Here is a 24,512-nt window from a genome sequence, read left to right as displayed (position 1 = left end):
CTTTGGCCACTTGATGCAAAGAACTGACTCATTTGAAAAGATCTTGATGCTGGGAAAGATCGAAGGAGGGAGAAGGGGACAAAAGAGGATGAAATGATCACAGACTTGATGGACTTCAGTTTGAGTAAGCTCTGGGAGTTGGTGACAGACAACAGTGAAGCCTGGCATGCTGCACTCCATGGAATTGCAGAGTCAGACAAGACTGAGCAACTGTAGCACTACATAAAGAGTACTATGACAATGTTTTCACAACCCTGCAGCACAGAATTTGGGGGGATTTATATAATAATTGGTGAGAAATACTATTATAGAATTGTGGAGCTGAACTATTATTCGGGAATTTATTGTGTATAATATCTGCATGCCCATGAATGATAATCTCTCAATATTTTTGATATAATGAAAAGAATATTGTGTTCTCTTTCTCAATCAATTTATTTGGAGTTTTCATCATTCTCCCTTCAACAGATAAAACATGCCTCATTTGAAAAACTGTCATACATCTGACATGTGACAGAGAAGCAGTGCTAATTTAAGGATGGTTCTATATTTATTTATAGTGAAGTCTCTGAATATGAGTGTGTATACTTTTTATAATTATGAGTAGTAGAAAGTGGCTCATTGGTTAGGTACTTTTCAAGTTACAGGAAATATGATACCTAATGTATATAAGCTCCAAGATTAATTAATGACACTTGTTAGTTTTGTTTTTAAACTCACATGTTAGGAACAGGGAGACTAATTTTAAAGGAGGATAATTAGGTTCTCTCTTGCTTCTTTCCTATCTAAACTATCAAAAATTATAAAACCTCATTTCCCCCCACTTTTTCCTTCTCTCTTGATTTCTCCTTATCTTGTCTGAAGATACAATTGATTAAGAGCACCTTGGAGAGAATGGGGAATGAAAGGCCATCAGAAAAACATAATTATTTTCTATTAAACTCTGAATTTATTCCAGTTGTTATGTTTAGTTCTTTACTAATTATTTCTATCACTGATTACTAATCCATCATTTTTTGTCAATTTTCTTTTCTTTCAACAAGTAAATATTTAAAATTAATCTTTTTACACTAAGTCCTAGCTAGTTATCAATTTTAAATATAACAGTGTGTATGTGCCAGTCCCAAACTCCCAATCTATTTCTCACCACTGCCATTATCTGATGGTCATATATACTACTCCTTAATAGTTCAGGGTAGGTAATGGCACCCCACTCCAGTATTCTTACCTGGAGCATCCCATGGACGGAGGAACCTGGTAGACTGCAACCCATGGGGTTGCTAAGAGTCAGACCAGACTGGGCGACTTCACTCTCACTTTTTACTTTCATGCCTTGGAGAAGGAAAAGGCAACCCACTCCAGTATTCTTGCCTGGAGAATCCCAGGGATGGGAGTGCCTGGTGGACTTCCATCTGCGGGGTCACACACAGTTGGACACAGCTGAAGTGACTTAGCAGCAGCAGCCTTATTATTTAATACCCTGTATATAATTGCCATGCATTTTAAAAACTATTGTTTAGAAATAATTTATTTTATTATTTTAAAAATTAATTAATTTATTTTAAAGGAGACTAATTACTTTACAATATTGTGGTGGCTTTTGCCATACACTGACATGAATCATCCATGGGTGTACATGTGTCTCCCATCCCAAACCTCCATCTCACATCTCTCCCCATACCATCCCTCTGGGTTGTCCCAGTGCACCAGTGTTGAACACCCTGTTTCATGCATCAGACTTGGACTGATGATCTATTTCACATATGGTAATATACATGTTTCAATGTTATTCTCTCAAATCATCCCACCCTCACCTTCTCCCACAGATTCCGAAATTATATTTTTATATCTATGTCTCTTTTGCTATCTCAGATAAAGTGTTGTCATTACCATCTTTATAAAGTCCATATACATGTGTCAATATACTGTATTGGTGTTTTTCTTTCTGACTTACTTCACTCAGTATAATAGGGTCCAGTTTCATCCACCTCAATAGATCTGATTCAAATGTGTTCTTTTTAATAGCTGAGTAATATTTCATTGTGTATATGTACCACAGTTTTCTTATGCATTCATCTGATGATGGGCATGTGGGTTGCTTCCATGTCCCAGCTACTGTAAACAATGCTGTGATGAACATTGGGGTACAATGTGTCTCTTTAAATTCTGGTTACCTTGGTGTGTATGCTCAGCAGTGGGATTGCTGGGTTGTTGCTTGGAAAATCCCATGGATGGAGGGGGCTGGTAGGCTGCAGCCCATGGGGTTGTGAAGAGTCGGACACAACTGAGCGACTTCCCTTTCACTTTTCGCTTTCATGCGTTGGAGAAGGAAATGGCAACCCACTCCAGTGTTCTTGCCTGGAGAATCCCAGGGATGGAGGAGCCTGGTGGGCTGCCATCTATGGGGTCACACAGAGTCGGACACGACTGAAGTGACTTAGCAGCAGTAGCAGCTGTATGTCAGTTCTATTTTCAGTTTTTCAAGGAATCTCCACAATGTTCTCTATAGTGGCTTTACTAGTTTTCATTCCCAACAGTGTAAGAGGGTTCCCTTTTCTCCACACCCTCTCCAGCTTTTGTTGTTTGTAGGCTTTTTGATAGCAACAATTCTGACCAGCATGAGATGGCACCTTATTGTAGTTTTGATGTGCATTTCTCTGATAATGAGTGATATTGAGCATTTTTTTCATGTGTTTGTTAGCCATCTGTATGTCTTCTTTGAAGAAATGTCTGTTTAGTTCTTTGGCCCATTTTTTTGATTGGGTCGTTTATTTTTCTAGTATTGAGCAGCATGAGCTCTTTGTATATTTTTGAGATGAATTCTTTGTCAGGTGCTTCATTTGCTATTATTTTCTCCTCCTCTGAAGGCTGACTTTTGCTTATAGTTTCCTTCGTTGTGCAAAAGCTTTTGAGTTTAATTAGGTCCCATTTGCTTTTAATTCCATTACTCTGGGAGGTGGGTCATAGAGGATCTTGCTGTGATTTATGTCGGAGAGTGTTTTGCCTATGTTTTCCTCTAGGATTTTTATAATTTCTGGTCTTACATTTAGATCTTTAATCCATTTTGAGTTTACTTTTGTGTATGTTGTTAGAAAATATTCTAGTTTCAATCTTTTACAGATGGTTGACCAGTTTTCCCAGCACCATTTGTTAAAGAGATTGTCTTTTCTCCATTGTATATTTCTGTTTCCTTTGTCAAAGATAAGGTGTCCATAGGTGCATGAATTTATCTCTGGGCTTTCTATTTTGTTCCATTGATCTGTATTTCTGTCTTTGTGACAGTACCATACTATCTTGATGACTGTAGCTTTGTAGTATAGTCTGAAGTCAGGCAGGTTGATTCCTCCAATTCCATTCTTCTTTCTCAAGATCGCATTGGCTCTTCGAGGTTTTTTGTATTTCCCTATAAATGATGAAATTATTTGTTCTAGTTTTCTGAAAAATACCATTGGTTGCTTGATAGGGATTGGACTGAATCTATAGATTGCCTTGGGTAGTATACTCATTTTCATTATATTGTTTCTTCTGATCCATGAACATGTTATATTTCTCCATTTATTTCTATCATTTTTAATTTCTTTCATCAGTATTTTATAGTTTTCTCCATATAAGTCTTTTTGTTTGTTTAGGTAAATTTGTTTGTGTTTTATTCTTTTCATCACAATGGTGAATTGGATTGTTTCCTTAATTTCTCTTTCTGTTTTCTCATTTTTAGTGTATAGGAATGCAAGGGATTTCTGTGTATTAATTTTATATCCTGCAAATTTACTGTATTCATTGATGAACTCTAGTAATTTTATGGTGGTGTCTTTAGGGTTTTCTATGTAGAGGATCATGTCATCTGCAAACAATGACAGTTTACTTCTTCTTTTCCAATCTGGATTCCTTTTATTTCTTTTTCTTCTGTGATTGCTGGGGCTAAAATTTCCAAAATTATGTTGAATAGTTGTGGTGAGAGTGGGCTCCCTTGTCTTGTTCCTGACTTTAGGGGAAATGCTTTCAATTTTTACCATTTAGGATAATGTTTGCTGTGGGTTTATCACATATGGCTTTTATTATGTTGAGGTATGTTCCTTCTATGCCTGCTTTCTGGGAGGGTTTATATCATAAATGGATGTGGAATTTTGTCAAAGGTTTTCTCTGAATCTATTGATATCATCATATGATTTTTCTCTTTCAGTTTGTTAGTGTGGTGTGTCACATTGATTGATTTGTGAATATTGAAGAATCCTTGCATCCCTGGGATAAAGTCCACTTGGTCATGATGTATGATTTTTTAATATGTTGTTGGATTCTCTTTGCTAGAGTTTTGTTGAGGATTTTTGCATCTATGTTCATCAGTGATATTGACCTGTAGTTGTCTTTTTTTTGTGGCATCTTTGTCTGGTTTTGGAATTAGGTTGATGGTGGCCTCATAGAGTGAGTTTGGGAGTCTACCTTCCTCTGCAATTTTCTGGAAGAAGTGTGAGTAGGATAGGTGTAAGCTCTTCTCTAAATTTTGGTAGAATTCAGCTGTGAAGCCATCTGGTCCTGGGCTTTTGCTGGTTGGAAGATTGCACAGTTTTGATTTCCGTGCTTGTGACAGGTCTGTTAAGATTTTCTATTTCTTCCTGGTTCAGTTTTGGAAGGTTATGCTTTTCTATGAATTCATCCATTTCTTACAAGTTGTCCATTTTATTGTCATATAGTTGCTGATAGTAGTCTCTTATGATCCTTTGCATTTCTGTGTTGTTTGTTGTGATATCTCCATTTTCATTTCTAATTTTGTTGATTTCATTATTCTCCTTTTTTTTTTCTTGATGAGCCTGGCTAATGTTTTGTCTATTTTATTTATCTTCTCAAAGACCAGCTTTTAGTTTTGTTGATTTTTGCTATAGTCTTTTTTCTTTTTCATTTATTTCAGCCCTATTTTTTTTTATTATTTCTTTCCCTGGGGTTCTTCATTTCTTTTTCTAGTTGCTTTAGGTGTTAAGTTAGGTTATTTGTTTGATTATCTGATTTTTTCTCTTATTTCTTGAGGTAAGCTTGTAATGCTGTGAACCTTAGCCTTAGCACTGATTTTACTGAATCTCATAGGTTTTGGGTTGTCATGTTTTCATTTTCATATGTTTCTATGCATATTTTGATTTTCTTTTTGATTTCTTTGATGATTTATGTGTTATTAAGAAGTGTGTTATTTAGCCTCCATATGTTTGTACTTTTAATAGTTTTGTTTTTTCCTGTAGTTGAGATCTAATCTTACTGCATTGTGATCAGAAAAGATGCTTGAAATGATTTCAATTTTTTTGAATTTACTAAGGCTAGATTTCGGAGAAGGCAATGGCATGCCACTCAAGCACTCTTGCCTGGGAAATCCCATGGATGGAGGAGCCTGGTGGGCTGCGGTCCATGGGCTCTCTAAGAGTTGGACACAATTCAGCAACTTCACTTTCACTTTTCACTTTCATGCACTGGAGAAGGAAATGGCAACCCACTCCAGTGTTCTTGCCTGGAGAATCCCAGGGACGGGGGAGCCTGGTGGGCTGCCATCTATAGGGTTGCACAGAGTCGGACATGACTGAAGTGACTTAACAAGGCTAGATTTATGGTCCAGGGTGTGATCTTGTGGAGATCACAAGGTTCCTTGTGCACTTGAGAAAAAGGTGAAATTCATTGTCTTGGGGTGAAATATTCTATAGATACCAATTAGGCCTATTTGGTCCATTGTATCACTTAAAGTTTGTGTTTCCTAACTAATTATCTGTTTGGTTGATCTATGCATAGGTGTGAGTGGGGTATTAAAGTCTCCCACTATTATTGTGTTACTGTTAATTTCCCCTTTCATACTTGTTAGCATTTACCTTATGTATTGAGGTGCTCTTATGTTGGGTGCATATATATTTATAATTATTATATCTTCTTCTTGGATTGATCCTTTATTCATTAAGTAGTGTTGTCCTTCTTTGTCTCTTTTTATGGCTTTTATTTCAAAGTCTATTTATCTGATATGAGCGTTGCTGCTCCTGCTTTCTTTTGGTCTCCATCTGCATGAAGTATCTTTATCCAGCCCTTCAATTTCAGTCTGTAGGTGTCCCTTGGTTTGACATAGATCTCTTGTAGACAGCATACATAGAGGTCTTGTTTTTGTAGCCATTCAGGCAGTCATTCTCTTTTGGCTGGGGCATTCAACCCATTTACATTTAAGGTAATTATTGATAAGTATGATCCATTGCCATTTACTTTGTGGTTTTGGATTTGAGTTTATAAACTTTTTTTCTGTTTCCTGTCTAGAGAAGATCCTTTAGCATTTGTTGGAGAGCTGGTTTGGTGGTGCTGAATTCTCTCAGCTGTTGCTTGTATGTAAAGCTTTTGATTTCTCCTTCATATTTGAATGAGATCCTTGCTGGGTATAGTAATCTGGGTTGTAGGTTTTTCTCTTTCATCACTTTAATTATGTCCTGCCATTCCCTTCTGGCCTGAAGAGTTTCTACTGAAAGATCAGCTGTAATCTTCATTGGGATCCCTTTTTGTTATTTGTTGCTTTTCCCTTGGTGCTTTTAATGTTTGCTCTTTGTGTTTGATTGTTGTTAGTTTGATTAATATGTGTCTTATGGTTTTTCCAGTGGTCATGTGGGGATGTGAGACTTGGACTGTGAAGAAAGCTGAGCACTGAAGAATTGATGCTTTTGAACTGTGTTGTTGGAGAAGACCGTTGAGAGTCCCTTGGACTGCAAGGAGATCCAACCAATCCATTCTGAAGGAGAGCAGTCCTGGGTGTTCATTGGAAGGACTGATGCTAAAACTGAAATTCCAGTACTTTGGCCACCTCGTGTGAAGAGTTGACTCATTGGAAAAGACTCTAATGCTGGGAGGGATTGGGAGCAGGAGGAGAAGGAGACAACAGAGGATGAGATGGCTGGATGGCAACACTGACTTGATGGACATGAGCTTGAGTAAACTCCGGGAGCTGGTGATGAACAGGAGGGCCTGGCATGCTGTGATTCATGGGGTTGCAAAGAGTCGGACATGACTGAGTGACTGAACTGAACTGAACTGAAGTGGGGTGTTTTGCCTTGGGTTTATCCTTTTTGGGACTCTCTGGGTTTCCTGGACTTGGGTGGCTATTTCATTCTCCATTTTAGGGAAATTTTCAACTGTTTTATCTTCTCAAGTATTTTCTTGTGCCATTTCTTTTTTGTCTTCTTCTGGGACACCTTTGATTTTAATGTTGGTACATTTAACATTGTCCCAGAAGTCTCTGAGGTTGTTCTCATTTCTTTTCATTCTTTTTTCTTTTTTGTTCTTTCTTCTATGCTTCATTTATTTTCACCATTCTAGCTTCTACCTCACATATCCTATCTTTTGCCTCAGTTATTCTACTGTTGGTTCCCTTCAGAGTGCTTTTAATCTCAGTTATTGCATTATTCATTATTGATGGACTCTTCTTTATTTCTTCTAGGTCCTTGTTAAACATTTCTTACATCTTCTCAATCCTTGTCTCTAATCTGTCTATCTGTAACTCTATTTTTGTTTTCAAGATTTTGGATCATCTTTACCATCATTATTCTGAATTTACTTTTCAGGTAGACTCCCTATCTCCTTCTCTTTTCTTTGGCTTGATGGGCATTTATCATTTTCCTTTACCTGCTGAATATTTCTCTGCATTTTCATTTTGTTTAGATTGTTGTGTTTGGGGTGTCTTTTCTGTGAGCTGGAAGTTTGTGATTCCTCTTTATTGTGGTGTTCGCTCCCTGTGGGTGGGGTTGGACTCGTGTCTTGCCATGGTTTCCTAGTTAGCGGAGCTTGTGTCTGTGTTCTGATGGGTGGAGCTGGATTTCTTCTCTCTGGAGTGCAATGAAGTGTCCAATATTGAGTTTTGGGGTGTCTATGGGTTTGATATGTCTCTGAGCCACCTGTCTTTTAATGCTCAGTGCTGTGTTCCTGGTTTGCTGGAGAATTAGTATGGTATGTCTTGCTCTGGAACTTGTTGGCTCTTGGGTGGAGCTTGGTTTCAGTGTAGGTATATAGGCTTTGGATGAGCTCTTGTCTATTAATGTTCCCTGGAATCAGGAATTCTCTGATGTTCTCAAGTTTTGGAGTTAAGCCTCCTGCCTTTTGCTTTCAATCGTATTGTTACTGTAGCTTCAAGACTTCTCCATCCATACAGCACAGATGATAAAACTTCTAGGTTAATGGTGAAATTATTCTCCACAATAAGGGACACCCAGAGAAGTTTACATAGTTACACGGAGAAGAGAAGTGGGAGGAGGGAGGTAGAGGTGATCATGAGGAGAAGAGGGAGTGTCAAATGGGGTGACAGCAATTTAGCCAGTAACCAATTCTCTGTGTACCCTCTACAGTCTGGAACACCCATAGAGATTCACAGAGTTACAGAGAAAAGAGAAGAGAGAGGAGGAAGATAGAGGTGACCAGGAAGGAGAAGAGGTGGAAGTCAAAAGAGGAGAGACCAATCTAGCCAGCAATCAGTTCCCTATGTGTTCTCCACAGCCCAGAACATGCAGAGAGATTTACAGAGATAAGTAGAGAAGAGAATGGAGAGGGGGAGATAGAGGCGACCTGGGAAAGAAAACAGAGACAAAATGAGAGAGACCAATCAAGCCAGGAATCACACCCCAAAGTGAAAATGGATAATGGATTCTTAAAAGTACAAAATTTATAACAAATACCAAAAATAAGATTAAAATATAGAGTTGGGGTTAAACTCTCAAAAATCCAATATTAAAAATACAAAATAAAATCAATCACAAAATTATAAATATATAAATATATATGTGAAATTTGCTTTAAAATAGGGTATTTTTTGCAAGGTAATAGTAGGTTATGAAAATGGAAATTAAATGAGTAATAAATAATTTTATTTTTTTAAATTATGAAAGGAAGTCACTCAGTAGTGTTTGACTCTTAGCAACCCCATGAACTGCAACCTACCAGGCTCCTCTCTGCATGGGATTTTCCAGGCAAGAGTACTGGAATGGGGTGCCATTGCCTTCTCCATAAGTGATAATAGTAAAAGTATATCTAAGAATTTCTCTGGGGTTGTTTTGGACAGTGTGGGGTCTGTTCAGTTTCAGATTAGTTCAGTTCAGTTCATTTCAGTCACTCAGTTGTGTCTGACTCCTTGCAATGCCAACATTGATGGTATTCTTGCCTGGAGAATCCCATGGACAGAGAAGCCTGGTGGGCTATTGTCCATGGTGTCGCAGAGTTAGACAGGACTGAGTGACTTCACTTAATTACTTACTTACTTAGGAATAAGTAGAGGGGTCTGTATTTTATAGTTAAAATTGTAAAACTGTCTAACATTGACTGCTATTAAATCATAAACCTAACCAAGATATGCCAGGTCTTCCTAATCCTGATGCATTAGTGCATGGAGAGATTTCCTATTTATAGAAAACTTTGCCTGTGAATCATGGACACCTCTCATTTTAATGTTTAAATAATCTTTCAGTTCAGTTCAGTTCAGTTCAGTCACTCAGTCATTTCCAGCTCTTAGCGACCCCATGGACTGCAGCCCACCAGGCTCCTCTGTCCATGGGATTTTCCAGGCAAGAGTAATGGAGTGGGGTGCCATTGCCTTCTCCGTTGGACACTATATAGTACTTTACTAATTTTTATCATACGATTTTCAACATTTTCCATTACAAAAAATGTTCCAGTGAATGCCTTTGTGAAGACATTTGTCAGTGTCTCCGATTACCTCTATCTGCTAAAGACTCCAAAATACATACTTTTAATTCTGCTCTCTCCATGGACAGACTCTTGTATCCAGTCATGATATTGGCATATGCTCTAAAACATGAAAGTAAACATTTCTTAGTATTTTTCCAAAGCTTTTTTCTCTGCCTCAGTATTGCACTCACTAAACAGTAACAATGACTACTTAATTTGTAAAACCACAGGTAGTTTTCATTTTTATTCACTCAATATGCAATCCTTTACTTCAAATATATGTCCATATTTATCTATGTATTTTACTTTTGCAATGACTATTAGTTTGAATCACTCTCAACTCTCACCTGGATAATTCTAAAAGTGTCCCTGCTAATTCCCCTAATTACACACTTCCTTCCTCCTTTCTCCTCACTCCAGCTTTCACAGTGATATTTAAAATTAAAATTAGATTGTTATTTTTCTCTTAAAACTCTCCAGGTTACTTATCATTGGGACTCTGAGCAAAGTTCAGACTCCTGTTTATGGTGGCCTTCAAGGTTCTACTTGAACTGGTTCCTGAATAACTCTCTTTCTTTTCTATATCTTTTGCCCTTTGTTGAATTTGGCCTATAAAGAAATACAACTATCAGAAATCTGTTTGGGTTTGAGTCTATAAATATTAGATTCTAAGAGACCATCCCTCACTATCCTAGGTAAGTTCATTCTGCACCCATTATTTGAATTGATTTTCATTAAAGTGCTATATTATCTGATCATGTATATATATACATTTTTTGCCCTCTTGAATAAAAATTCCATATTAGTAATGACATTATCTTTATTTTCTTCTTAAATCCTTACACCCGGTGCCCCCTACCCCTCCTGCCAAGTTTTCTTTTATCAGTGTGAAGTCAATAATAATGTTACTGTAAACCTCCAGTGTATACAGATATTTGAGTAAATAGCTTTCTTCTTTTTTTAAATTTTTATTTTTACTTTATTTTACTTTACAATACTGTATTAGTTTTGCCATACATTGACATGAATCCACCATGGATGTACATGAGTTCCCAATACTGAACCCCCCTCCCACCTCCCACTCCATATCATCTCTCTGGATCATCCCCATGCACCAGCCCCAAGCATCCTGTATCCTGTATTGAACATAGACTGGAGACTCATTTCTTACATGATAGTATACTTGTTTCAATGCCATTCTCCCAAATCATCCCACCCTCTCCCTCTCACTCTGAGTCCAAAAGTCCGCTCTACACATCTGTGTCTCTTTTGCTGTCTTGCATACAGGGCCATCATTACCATCTTTATAAATTCCATATATATGTGTTAGTATACTATATTGGTGTTTTTCTTTCTGGCTTACTTCACTCTGTATAATCGGCTCCAGTTTCATCCATCTCATCAGAACTGATTCAAATGTATTCTTTTTAATGGCTGAGTAACACTCCATTGTATATATGTAACACAGCTTTCTTATCATTCATCTGCTGATGGACATCTAGGTTGTTTCCATGTCCTGGCTATTATAAGCAATGCTGCAATGAACATTGGGGTACATGTGTCTCTTTCAATTCTGGTTTCCTCGGTGTGTATGCCCAGCAGTGGGATTGCTGGGTCATAAGGCAGTTCTATTTGCAATTTTTTAGGGAATCACCACACTGTTCTCTGTAGTGGCTGTACTAGTTTGCATTCCCACCAACAGTGTAAGAGGGTTCCCTTTTCTCCACACCCTCTCCAGCATTTATTGCTTGTAGACTTTTGGATCGCAACCATTCTGACTGGTGTGAAATGGTACCTCATTGTTGTCTTGATTTGCATTTCTCTGATAATGAGTGATGTTGAGCATCTTTTCATGTGCTTGTTAGCCATCCGTATGTCTTCTTTGGAGAAATGTCTATTTAGTTCTCTGGCCCATTTTTTGATTGGGTCGTTTATTTTATGGAATTGAGCTGCATAAGTTGCTAGTATATTTTTGAGATTAGTTGTTTGTGAGTTGCTTCATTTGCTATTATTTTCTCCCACTCAGAAGGCTGTCTTTTCACCTTGCTTATAGTTTCCTTTGTTGTGCAGAAGCTTTTAATTTTAATTAGATCCCATTTGTTTATTTTTGCTTTTATTTGCAGTATTCTGGGAGGTGGATCATAGAGGATCCTGCTGTGATTTATGTCAGAGAATGTTTTGCCTATGTTTTCCTCTAGGAGTTTTATAGTTTCTGATCTTATGTTTAGGTCTTTAATCCATTTTGAGTTTATTTTTGTGTGTGGTGTTAGACAGTGATCTAGTTTCATTCTTTTACAAGTGGTTGACCAGTTTTCCAAGCACACTTGTTAAAGAGATTGTCTTTACTCCATTGTATATTTTTTCCTCCTTTGTAGAAGACAAGGTGTCCATAGGTGTGTGGATTTATCTCTGGACTTTCTATTTTGTTCCATTGATCTATATTTCTGTCTTTGTGCCAGTACCATACTGTCTTGATGACTGTGGCTTTGTAGTAGAGCCTGAAGTCAGGCAAGTTGATTCCTCCAGTTCCATTCTTCTTTGTCAAGAATGCTTTGGCTATTCGAGGTTTTTTGTATTTCCATACAAATCTTGAAATTATTTGTTCTAGCTCTGTGAAAAATACCGCTGGTAGCTTGATAGGGATTGCATTGAGTCTGTAGATTGCTTTGGGTAGTATACTCATTTTTACTATATTGATTCTTCTGTTCCATGAACATGGTATATTTCTCCATCTATTAGTGTCCTCTTTGATTTCTTTCACCAGTGTTTTATAGTTTTCTATAAAGGAACATACCTCAACATAATAAAAGCTATATGTGACAAACCCACAGCAAACATTATCCTCAATGGTGAAAAATTGAAAGCATTTCCCTAAAGTCATGAAAAAGACAAGAGTGTCCATTTTCACTGCTACTATTCAACATAGTTCTGGACATTTTGCCCACAGCAATCAGAGCAGAAAAAGAAATAAAAGGAATCTAAATTGGAAAAGAAGAAGTAAAACTCTCACTGTTTGCAGATGACATGATCCTCTTCATAGAAAACCCTAAAGACTCCACCAGAAAATTACTAGAGCTAATCAATGAATATAGTAAAGTTGCAGGGTATAAAATCAGCACACAGAAATCCCTTGCATTCCTATACACTAATAATGAGAAAGTAGAAAGAGAAATTAAGGAAACAATTCCATTCACCATTGCAACAAAAAGAATAAAATACATAGGAATATGTCTACCTAAATAACTTTCTTCTTTTTAAAAATTTTACTGGAGTAAAGTTGATATAAAATGTTGTGCTAGTTTCACATGTGCAGCAGAGTGACTGCATTATACATATACATATATTTATTTTTAAAAAGATTTATTTCTTATATAAGTTATCACAAAATACTGAGTAGAGTCCCCTATGCTATACAGCATGGGTTCCTAACTTCTGGGATCTAATGCCTGATGATATGAGGTGGAGCTGATGTAATAATGATAGAAATAAAGTTCATAATAAATATAATGCACTTGAAGCATCTTGAAACCATCCCTCTTCCTGGTCCATGGAAAAATTGTCTAACATGAAACTGGTCCAATGGGCCAAAAAGATTAGGACTGCTGCTAGAACAGGTCCCTGTTAGTCATCTATCTTGTATATAGTAGTATGTGTATGTTCATTCCAAGCTCTTGATTATCATCCTGCCACATTTCCTCCTTAGTAACCATATACATTTGCTTCCTAAGTCTGTGAATCTATGTCTTAAAAAATAAAAAATAGTGAAAAAAGTTCATTTGTATCTTTTAAAAAATTAGATTCCACTTACAACTGCACTCATCTCACATGCTAGTAAAGTAATGCTCAAAATTCTCCAAGCCAGGCTTTAGCAATCCTTGAACTGTGAACTTCCTGATGTTCAAGCTGGTTTTAGAAAAGGCAGAGGAACCAGAGATCAAATTGCCAACATCTGCTGGATCATTGAAAAAGCAAGAGAGTTCCAGAAAAACTATTTCTGCTTTGTTGACTATGCCAAAGCCTTTGACTGTGTGGATCACAATCAACTGTGGAAAATTCTGAAACAGATGGGAATACCAGACCACCTGACCTGCCTCTTGAGAAATCTGTATGCAGGTCAGGAAGCAACAGTTAGAACAGGACATGGAGAAACAGACTGGTTCCAAATAGGAAAAGGAGTACGTCAAGGCTGTATATTGTCACCCTGCTTATGTAACTTCTATGCAGAGTACATCATGAGAAACGCTGGGCTGGAAGAAGCACAGGCTGGAATCAAGATTTCTGGGAGAAATATCAATAACCTCAGATATGCAGATGACACCACCCTTATGGCAGAAAGTGAAGAGGAACTAAAAAGCCTCTTGATGAAAGTAAAAAAGGAGAGTGAAAAAGCTGGCTTAAAGCTCAACATTCAGAAAACGATGATCATGGCATCTGGTCCCAATACTTCATGGGAAATAGGTGGGGAAACAGTAGATACAGTGTCAGACTTTATTTTTTTGGGCTCCGAAATCACTGCAGATGGTGACTGCAGCCATGAAATTAAAAGACGCTTATTCCTTGGAAGGAAAGTTATGACCAACCTAGATAGCATATTGAAAAGCAGAGACAATACTTTGCCAACTAAGGTCTGTCTAGTCAAGGCTATTGTTTTTCCAGTAGTCATGTATGGATGTGAGAGTTGGACTGTGAAGAAAGCTTAGCACTGAAGAATTGATGCTTTCGAACTGTGGTGTTGGAGAAGACTCTTGAGAGTCCCTTTGACTGCAAGGAGATCCAACCAGTCCATTCTGAAGGAGATCAGCCCTGGGATTTCTTTGGAAGGAATGGTGCTAAAGCTGAAACTCCAGTACTTTGGCCACCTCATGCGAAGAGTTGACTCACTGGAAAAGGCTCTAATGCTGGGAGGGATTGGGGGCAGGAGGAGAAGGGGACGACAAAGGATGAGATGGCTGGATGGCATCACTGACTCGATGGACATGAATCTGAGTGAACTCCTGGAGCTGGTGATGGACAGGGAGGCCTGGTGTGCTGCGATTCGTGGGGTCACAAAGAGTTGGACACGACTAAGGGACTGAACTGAACTGAACTGAACTATGAGTGATATAATATGATATTTGTCTTTCTGTGTGTGATTTACTTCACTCATTACAATAATCTCTAGGTCATGTTGCTGTGAATTGTAATGTTCCATTCTTTTTATGGATGGATAATATTCCATTGTATACATGTACCAATTCTTCTTTATCCATTCTTCTGTCATAAACATCTAAGTTTCTTCCATGTATTAACTGCTTTAAATAGTGTTGCAGTAATATTGAGGTACATGTGTCTCTTCGAATTATGATTTTATTCAAATATATGTCCAGGAATGTGATAGCTGTATCATATGGTAATTTATTTTTAGCCTTGCTAAGAAACCTCCATACTGTTACCAATAGTGGCTGTATTGATTTACGTTCCCACCAACAGTGCAGGAGGATTCCTCTTTTTGTACACCCTGTCCAAAATCTATTGTTTATATACTTTTTGATGATGATGATGGCCAGTGGAAGGAGATACCTCATTGTAGTTTTGGTATGTATTTTTCTGATATGTAGTGATGCTCAGTATCTTTTCATGTTAATTTATTGGAGAAATGCCTATTTAGATATTTCTATTTCTGAATGTCTAGTGAGCCCATTTTTGGATTGTTTTTGGAATTTAGAGTTTAATTAGGTTCCATGTGTTTATTTTTATTTTCATTAATCTAGGAGGTGGGTCAAAAAAGATCTTGCCATGATTTATGTCATGTAACATTCTACCTATGTTTTCCTCTGAGTATTTTGTCTCACCTTACATTTAGATCTTTGATCCTTACATTTTGATCTTCAATCTTTTGAGTTTATTTTTGTGTGTGGTATTAGAAATATTCTAATTTCATTCTTTCACATGTAGCTGTTCAGTTTTGAAGAGACTGTCTTTCCTCCACCACATATTTTTGCCTCCTTTGTCAAAGATCAATTGACCATAGATGCATGGATTTATTTCTGGACTTTCTATCCTTTTCCGTTGATCTATGTTTCTGTTTTTGTACTAGTGCCATACTATTTTAATGACTGCAGCTTTTTAGTATAGTTGAAGTCAAGAGGCCTGATTCTTCCAGCTCCTTTTTTATTTCTCAAGATTGCTTTGGCTCTTTAGGTTTCTTTTGTGTTTCCATATAAATTAAATATTTTTTTTGTTCTAATTCTGTGAAAAATATCATTGCCATTTGATGGGAATTACATTGTACTTGTAGATTTCTTTGGATACTATATTAATTTTGAAAATACTAATACTTCAAATCCAAGAGCATGATATATCCTTCTATCTGTTTGTGTCCTATCTATTTCTTTCATCAGCATCATATAGTTTTCAGAATATAGGTCTTTTGTCTCCTTAGGTAAGTTTATTCCTAGATACTTTATTCTCTTTGATGTGATGTTAAATGAGATTCTTTCATTAGTTTCACTTTCTGATATTTCATCATTATCATGTAGCAATGAAGTTTTTTATATATTAATTTTATACCTTGCAACTCTATCAAATTCATTAATGAACTCTAGCATTTTTCTAGTAGTATCTTTAGGATTTTCTATGTATAGTATCATATCATCTGCAAACAGTAACAATTTTATTTCTTCTTTTCCAATTTGCCTTCCTTTTATTTTATTTGTTTTTGTTCCTTGATTGCCATGGCTAGGACTTCCAATATTATGTTGAAAAAAGTGGTAACAATAGACACACTTGCCTTGTTCTTGATCTTAGAGGGAATATGTTCAGCTTTTCACCATTAAGAATGATTTGGATGTGGGTTTGTCAGATATGGACTTTATCATGTTGAGGCAATTTTTCTGTCTATTCCTGTTTTCTGGTGAGCTTTTATCATCTCAGTTCTGCTAACATCATCCAGTACATAATAACATTTCAGTAACATTTGGTAAATAAATTGGTGAATGTTCTTGGAATGAGTTTCTAGAAGTGGAATCTCTGAACCACATGGTAAAAATATTGTGTTCTGTAACAAATAGCTAAATTTCTTTTGGACAGATTTTCTTAAATTTTAGTTCAATGGGTGGGAATATCTGTTTTTCAAACATTCATCAAATAAAAAGGTATTATATTAAAAACAAATACTGTCAACTTCTTGGGTAAAAAAATAATGTCTTGTATAGTTTGAATTTTCTTTATTATTGAGGTTGAATTATTTATAATTTATTTTGAAGTCTCATTTTTATTGCCAATTTATTTCTTCTTCAGTCTGGTTTTATGAATGATACTTAACCTGGGTTAAACATGAAATTTATTTTATCAATTATAAAAGCTTCTACACAACAAAGGAAAATATAAGCAAGGTGAAAAGACAGCCTTCTGAATGGGAGAAAATAATAGCAAATGAAGCAACTAACAACTAATCTCAAAAATATACAAGCAACTTATGCAGCTCAAGTCCAGAAAAATAAATGACCCAACCAAAAAATGGGCCAGAGAACTAAATAGACATTTCTCCAAAGAAGACATACAGATGGCTAACAAACATATGAAAAGATGCTCAACATCACTCATTATTAGAGAAATGCAAATCAAAACCACAATGAGGTACCACTTCACACCAGTCAGAATGTCTGCAATCCAAAAGTCTGCAAGCAATAAATGCTGGAGAGGGTGTGGAGAAAAGGGAACCCTCTTACACTGTTGGTGGGAATGCAAACTAGTACAGCCACTATGGAGAACAGTGTGGAGATTCCTTAACAAATTGCAAATAGAACTACCTTATGACCTAGCAATCCCACTGCTGGGCATACACACCGAGGAAATCAGAATAGAAAGAGACACATGTGCCCCAACATTCATCACAGCACTGTTTATAATAACCAGGACATGGAAACAACCTAGATGTCCATCAGCAGATGAATGATAAGAAAGCTGTAGTACATATACACAATGGAGTATTACTCAGCCATTAAAAAGAATACATTTGAATCAGTTCTAATGAGATGGATGAAACTGGAGCTTATTATACAGACTGAAGTAAGCCAGAAAGAAAAACACCAATATAGTATATAACACACATATATACGGAATTTATAAAGATGGTAATGATGACCCTGTATGCAAGACAGCAAAAGAGACACAGACTTGTAGAGCATACTTTTGGACTCTGAGGGAGAAGGAGAGGGTGGGATGATTTGGGAGAATGGCATTGAAACAAGTATACTATCATGTAAGAAACGAATCGCCAGTCTATGGCCGATGCAGGATACAGGATGCTTCGGACTGGTGCACGGGGATGAACCAGAGAGATGTTATGGGGAAGGAGGTGGGAGGGGAATTCATGTTTGGGAACGCACGTACACCCGTGGTGGATTCATGTCAATGTATGGCAAAACCAATACAGTATTGTAAAGTAAAATAAAGTAAAAATAAAAATTAAAAAAAAAGAAAATTATTTTGTCAATTATAAAACCACAATAATATCTACTTTGAAAGTTCTGATTTTCATTTGTTCACTGTGGATCCTGGCATTTACATAAAGTACTTCAAAGGTTAGTCATCTTTACCTAGGATTGAGAATAACTAAAATTCATTAATAAATATTTTGTGTTCTTATACATGCAGTTTCACATTTGAGACTCCCTCTATGAAATTGGGATAGTAAATACTGGTGAAAAAACCTGTCAGAACATTTTAATTATTTTTTTACATTCTCTTTGTATGTCACAGTTATTTAAACAGTGTGTCTCCGCTTCAAACCTACCCTTTCACATGCTGCTTGGTTATGCTGGGGCTGAGTCGCTCAAATCATGCTTTTCCCTTTGCCAGCTGGTTCCTGTCCGGTTCTGCCAGTAGGCGACACCACAGGAAGGCTAGAGCATTGAGGGTGGAAAAGATTTTCTGTCTGCCAGTGTCCCCATTGCAACATTCCTTCACAGAATGGCAGCACATTTTAAGTTCTGGTTTTCTTAGCAATCCTAGAGCCAGCCTCATTAAAGACATCCTTTTATGAATTTTGAATCACAGCTCTGTAGGGTCCGTCCTACGAGTTCCTGAGGCTCAGTAACACCCAAGCAGTGCTCACTCTCTGCTATGAGATCTGAGTCATGGTTCCCCTGAGGCTTCTTCTCCAAGATTCTAATCTTTAATAATTCTAAACTTTTGTCTCAAAGCCTTGGGTTAGCATCTGCTTCTTGCAGTTACTACTTCATGATACCCCAGTGTTCCTTTTTCCCTTTTCAGTTCTATAATACCTGGTTAACAATTACTGATATTAAATATTCTATGTTGCATAACTCTTTTGACCTCTACCTCATGACTGGATTCTGACAAAAAACATAGGACTGGATCACTGCACAGGCTAGTTAAAATGTCTAAGGCACAGACAAGGCTATATTTGAGTTTCTGAAAGAGATTTCAGAATTATGGAAGGAAAAAGTTAAGTGGCTTTCTGATATCGATCCTATAGGCACAAATTTCAACACTGGTGAAACAAATAACCCATTTCTTAATAGTAATCTCATCCCAGCCACACATTCTTATATTCTTGAGTTGCCTGGTAAGGTTTTTCATTGCAGACTAGGCAGAGTAATGAGTAGCATATGTTATAATAAGAGTGCAGTGCAAAATAAAGCATGATGAGATTATAATATTAAAAAAGAAATTGGTAGTGTGCACTATTTCTGAAGGTGTGTAAGTATGTTTATTTTATATTTGTTTTTTCTTAAAAAATAGTAAAGTATATATTTTTACCCTGTTTTCATGAAGGTGGGTTTGATAGAATTAATCCATCTAAAATATCTTGAAAAATAGGAATTGCAACATTAAGAAAAAAAATTTATATGTATTTCTATGAAAAAAGGAATTTGTATAAGAAAGGGTTTAGGTACATTGTTAATAGTTTGTTGATGGTGTCACTTTTTCTTACTTCAAAAGAAAGAATTCCAAATACAGTCATATTTAACATCTCTCCCTATTGAAGTGCATATAGATATGTATACCATTTTGAATCATGAGTTTACCCTGAATTCTTATTTGAAATGCTAGTATTTGGAAGTCAGAGACTTTGTCTCATATTCTTATTCAGTTATCCTGGAATAATACCTTCTACATCATGGAGGAAAAAAAAAAAAAAAGGTGTTTTGTCCTGATGACTGATACCAAGAAATGAGAGGGTGTCTCAGAAATCTATAGCAACTTAGAAAGAAAGAAAAAAAAAAAGAAATCTATAGGAGTTTCCAGGAAATGACTGAAACAATGTATAAATGTTTAGATACAAAATTAAATACAAAAGTAATGAATTTGAAGTACTTTGTAAAATATATGGCACATAATAAACACTTTAAAAAAACATTTAAAATGTTAGTCTCTAAGTTTGTTGGCATTTTGTTCTTATTTGAAGAAATACTCACATGATAGTATAACAGTTTTAATGCTGTTGTCAAGGTTGGGCAAGTGAGACAACAGTATAGAAGCATCTAAGGACCTAAACCTAAAATGCCAGTTGTGCAATCAAGACATTACTACTGATTTTGAGGAAGGAAAAAAAGAAACCTCTTCTTTTCTCTTAGAAAAATAAATCAAAGATTATGGTCTGTCAAATGCTTATATGCCATTCTGAGAAGTTAGGGGACTAAATATTTAGGATCTGCTTTTGGACATAATTTCCCCTCCTTCCTGCTTCTGGTAATTGGCTCCTGGTTTCTGTTGTGTATATCAGCTGCGGCTGCATCAACTGGCATCAAAGAAGGCTCATGTGGAAATATATAGAAACTTTCCATTTGGAGTGCAAATTCTACCCCTTTGCCAGATTTTGTGCCAAGAAAAAAAAATATGAACGCAATCTTATCTATGGCACGCCAAATATAGGAAAAAATCATCCCAAGCATAGCAGAAAACATTATTTATTGAATTTGTAATAATCCCAGACTCTTCCCCAAATCAGCATTTAGAGTATGAGGGGCATACTTGGATGGGAATCAACCCTTCCTAAACAAAAGGCATTGACAGCACAGCATGACACCTGACAGTCCCGGCTACATCCTGCCAGGTGACTGTGAAAACTCTACTGCTGCATCTCCTTGTCCAAGCTCCCTTCTGCTTCCATTCTGGAGAGGCCCTGATAGCAGTAAGCCTTGGTTATTGCAGTCATTTGGCATGAACAGTCAGCTGTTCTGTTCTCTGGCTGTTCCTTGGACTATTGGCAGACAAAGGATGAACAGGCTGCAGAATCAACCCCATTAGTGTCAACCTAATCCTCTGTAATGGGATCCACACTGGCCAAGATCAGGCAACCATTCTTCATCCCCACCCTCGTGTAGTATGTCAACCTAGCACAATATGAAGCAGCTAACAGGAGTAATGATAACACTGTGTTTGCCGCCACCTTTTGAGAAAAACCAGAACAATGCCATTGGGAGTTTGGTGTTGCACAAGCAAAGACTGGGGGATTGCTGTATTTTTATTGTGAAAATAGGTTATTGAGATATGTTCACATATATATCCCTGGATATGCTTTTTTTTAGAACAATGTTATTGGAGCTACTGATATTATAATACTAATATTCAAGAGAAAATATTCTAAGGTATTTTAACAGAATTATGTGTATGTGTGTAAGAGGGAGAGAAATATAGAAAGAATGAGAATGGTGAGCACTTAAATCACATGTTCACTGTGGGAGAGACAGGCAGGAGGAGAAAGACAGGCAGAAATTTAGAGTTCCTGGGGTAGAAGTTTGAAATTGACAAGAGGTGGTAGACAGTATTTCTGACTGTTAAGAGTTCTTAGATGCATTTATTAGATGAGTTATTTTCATCTATTTATTTTTGGCTGTTTTGGGTCTTAGTTGCAGTGTGTGGGATCTTTATTGTGGCACTCTTGATCTTTCATTGCAGTGCACAGGCTTCTTTCTAGTTGTGGTGTGTGGGTTCTAGAGCATGTGGGATCTCTAGCTGAGGCATAGCCTCAGAGGCACACACAGCCCCTGTTGCATGTGAGATCTTAAGAGGCACACACAGCCTTTGTTGCATGTGAGATCTTAGTTCCCCAACCATCCCCTGTATTGGAAGACTGATTCTTAACCACTGGGCTGCCAGAGAAGTCTGAGAAATGTGTTTTTAGATTAAGTCCTGTTTCAAGAAAAGAGGATGATCTTGATGAACTTTTGCAGCCCTTAACCATAGAGTTAAAATTGCCTTTTATGGCCCACTAGGCTTTTTGCTCACTTTTTCTGCTTTTCTGGTTCTGGTCATTTTGAACATCAGAATACAAAATCATAGAAACCCATTCTTTTGGCAGTAATACACAGCAGCCAAAATCTAAGTATCAACGGATAAACATTAAATCACCATGAATGTTGTTCACCCATGACAATGGCCTTGTATTACCAGAATATAACAAACAAGGGAAAGAGAGAAGCATCCGAAGATTAAAAGTTTGTCTCTGGAAACTTCCACAGTGACAACAAAGCCACTGACAGTCATACGTCCTCAGGATTTCCATGTTCCGTTTATGGAGTTATGATCCTTACTGATACACTCCAGTAAACCCTGACCCCTTCTGGTTCAGCTGCTCCATGATATAGCAACTGTATGTGTACCTGTGTGCCTAAAAATAACAAAAACAAAAACATGGAAATGAAAAGGAAATCCTGTTGTGTTCACAGTTTGTGTTTCCATCTAACTACTTGTAGAGACACCCACTTAACACACTTTCCCAGATTTTATAGACAGCTGCATCACTGGATTCTGTTTCTTTCTATATGAGCTTTTTTCCTTTAAAAATTTAAAGTTTTAGAAAGCTGAGTCATATTTGCCTAAATTTTCCAGATTATGTGGGCCTCCTCTGGAAGCTTTGCATAGTAAAGAATTTTAATGGAAAGATATAAGGAAAGGTGCAGACCAAAGTTAGTGTAATTAAAAATAATTGAACTCCTCAGAGACTTCTAAGCTTAGTGGGTATAGCCATGAAATATTCCTGAAGTGGTCTCCATTTACCTTCTGAATCCTATCTATAATTACCAAAACTGGGAAAATTAGGAGAATTCTTGATTTTAATGAGGAATATGTTCAGTTTAGACCCTTAGAGAAGGTCCAATACGCTGTTTTTTAGCTTTTGTTCCTTCAAATTTAGGCTCATTTGCATTAACTATAACTTTACCCAATTGAGGTCATTGGTTGAACAAGTGGAAGACAATGAGTATAAAGGAAGTTTGAGTTACTAATGAAGTTGCCCCTTTTAAGTGTGGCTACAAAGTATGAAAGGTAGGAGCATAATAAATACAACTTCACTAGAATTTCTATTTCCCACTTCAATATTCATTTCTTTTTATAAAAATGTCACATTATCCATCTGGAATTCAATTTTGAGACAAAAACTATTCCAAAGAATCACAGGCTCATGAGCCAAGAAGATTACGTGTTCCTTTTTTTTTTTTTTTTCCCTACCAAAAAGAATAATAAAAGCCAACCTAAATGTATTAATTGTGGTGAAAAGAGTTGATAGTACCATACACCTCAGCAAGGAAGTCCCAAATTTCCAAAATCAACACTTACACTGGATTTTTCTTGGGGCTCCTCCACCCAGCCTTTCCCCGCCTTTCTATTACCCTCGGTGTTTGCACCTAAAACAGCAGAACAATACAGCTGTCCCTTGGATCATCCCCTAAAAGACATTCAAGAGGCAAAGTCAGTTTTAGACACCACAGGAGCCTGGCAAGGATGTCATACTGGGAAAAAGCAACTAACTACATATAACTCTACAGTTCTCTTAGGGAGTTCAGTACTTTCTATGACACCATGAGTGCAGAGATGAGAAACACTGTACTCTAAATAATTTGATCTGATTATTCATGAAAAACTCCATAGCTATCTTCTGCCTCTCATGCAGATCTATAATTGGAGGAATTTAGCTACAGACATTTCTGACTTATCACATATATTATTCAACTATAATGATAGTTAATTCCTTCTTATCAGATTTATTGGTCCATCACAATGATAGTTCATTTATTTTATGTGCTTAACCTAATACTTTAGAGATTCTTCTGTTAGTGGAATCAATCGCTGATTTTGTAAACTGCTTATATTTTATACATATACTACTTATATTGTCCATTCACTTGTTGGACATTTGGTAGTTTTCAGCTGGTGATGATTATGAACAGCTATCAACATTTTTTCACAGCTCTTTCTGTGTATGGATGTCATGTCCTTTGAGTACATAATTAAGAGTAAAATTATTAGGGTATAGTAAAGGTGATGAAATACCTAGCTTTCCAAATAGTGCCACATTATACTAAAACAGAAATTTGAGTGCTTAATTTTAATAAGGCCGAATTTATTTTGTGGTTATAACTTTCAGTATCATCTTAAAGGAAATTTTGCCTACTCTAAGGTCGTATGAATTCCCCAAGAAGTTTATTTTTTATCTTGCATGGTTAGGTTTGTGATCAATTTCAAATTAATTATAGTGAAGTTGCTCAGTCGTGTCAGATTCTTTGTGACCCCATGGACTGTAGCCAACCAGGCTCCTCTGTTCATGGGGTTTTCCAGACAATAGTCCTGGATATATATATATGTATATTTTATATATATATATATATAATATACATATATATATATATAATGTATAAAGTGTGATGTTGCTCTTGCAGTTTATCTTGTTTCATATATTTATCTAATTGTTCCAATATCATTTATTGATTTCCTTTTCCCCATTGAATTGCTTTGCACCTCTGATGAAAATCAAGTTTCTGTAAGTTCTATTGCTGAACCCTCTGTTGGATATATTGAGTTACTCTTTTCTCCTTATACCAATACTACACTGT

Source organism: Ovis canadensis, chromosome 6 (genome assembly GCF_042477335.2).
Source record: "Ovis canadensis isolate MfBH-ARS-UI-01 breed Bighorn chromosome 6, ARS-UI_OviCan_v2, whole genome shotgun sequence".
In the NCBI taxonomy this organism is placed as follows: Eukaryota; Metazoa; Chordata; class Mammalia; order Artiodactyla; family Bovidae; genus Ovis; species Ovis canadensis.
This window is presented reverse-complemented; position numbering follows the sequence as displayed.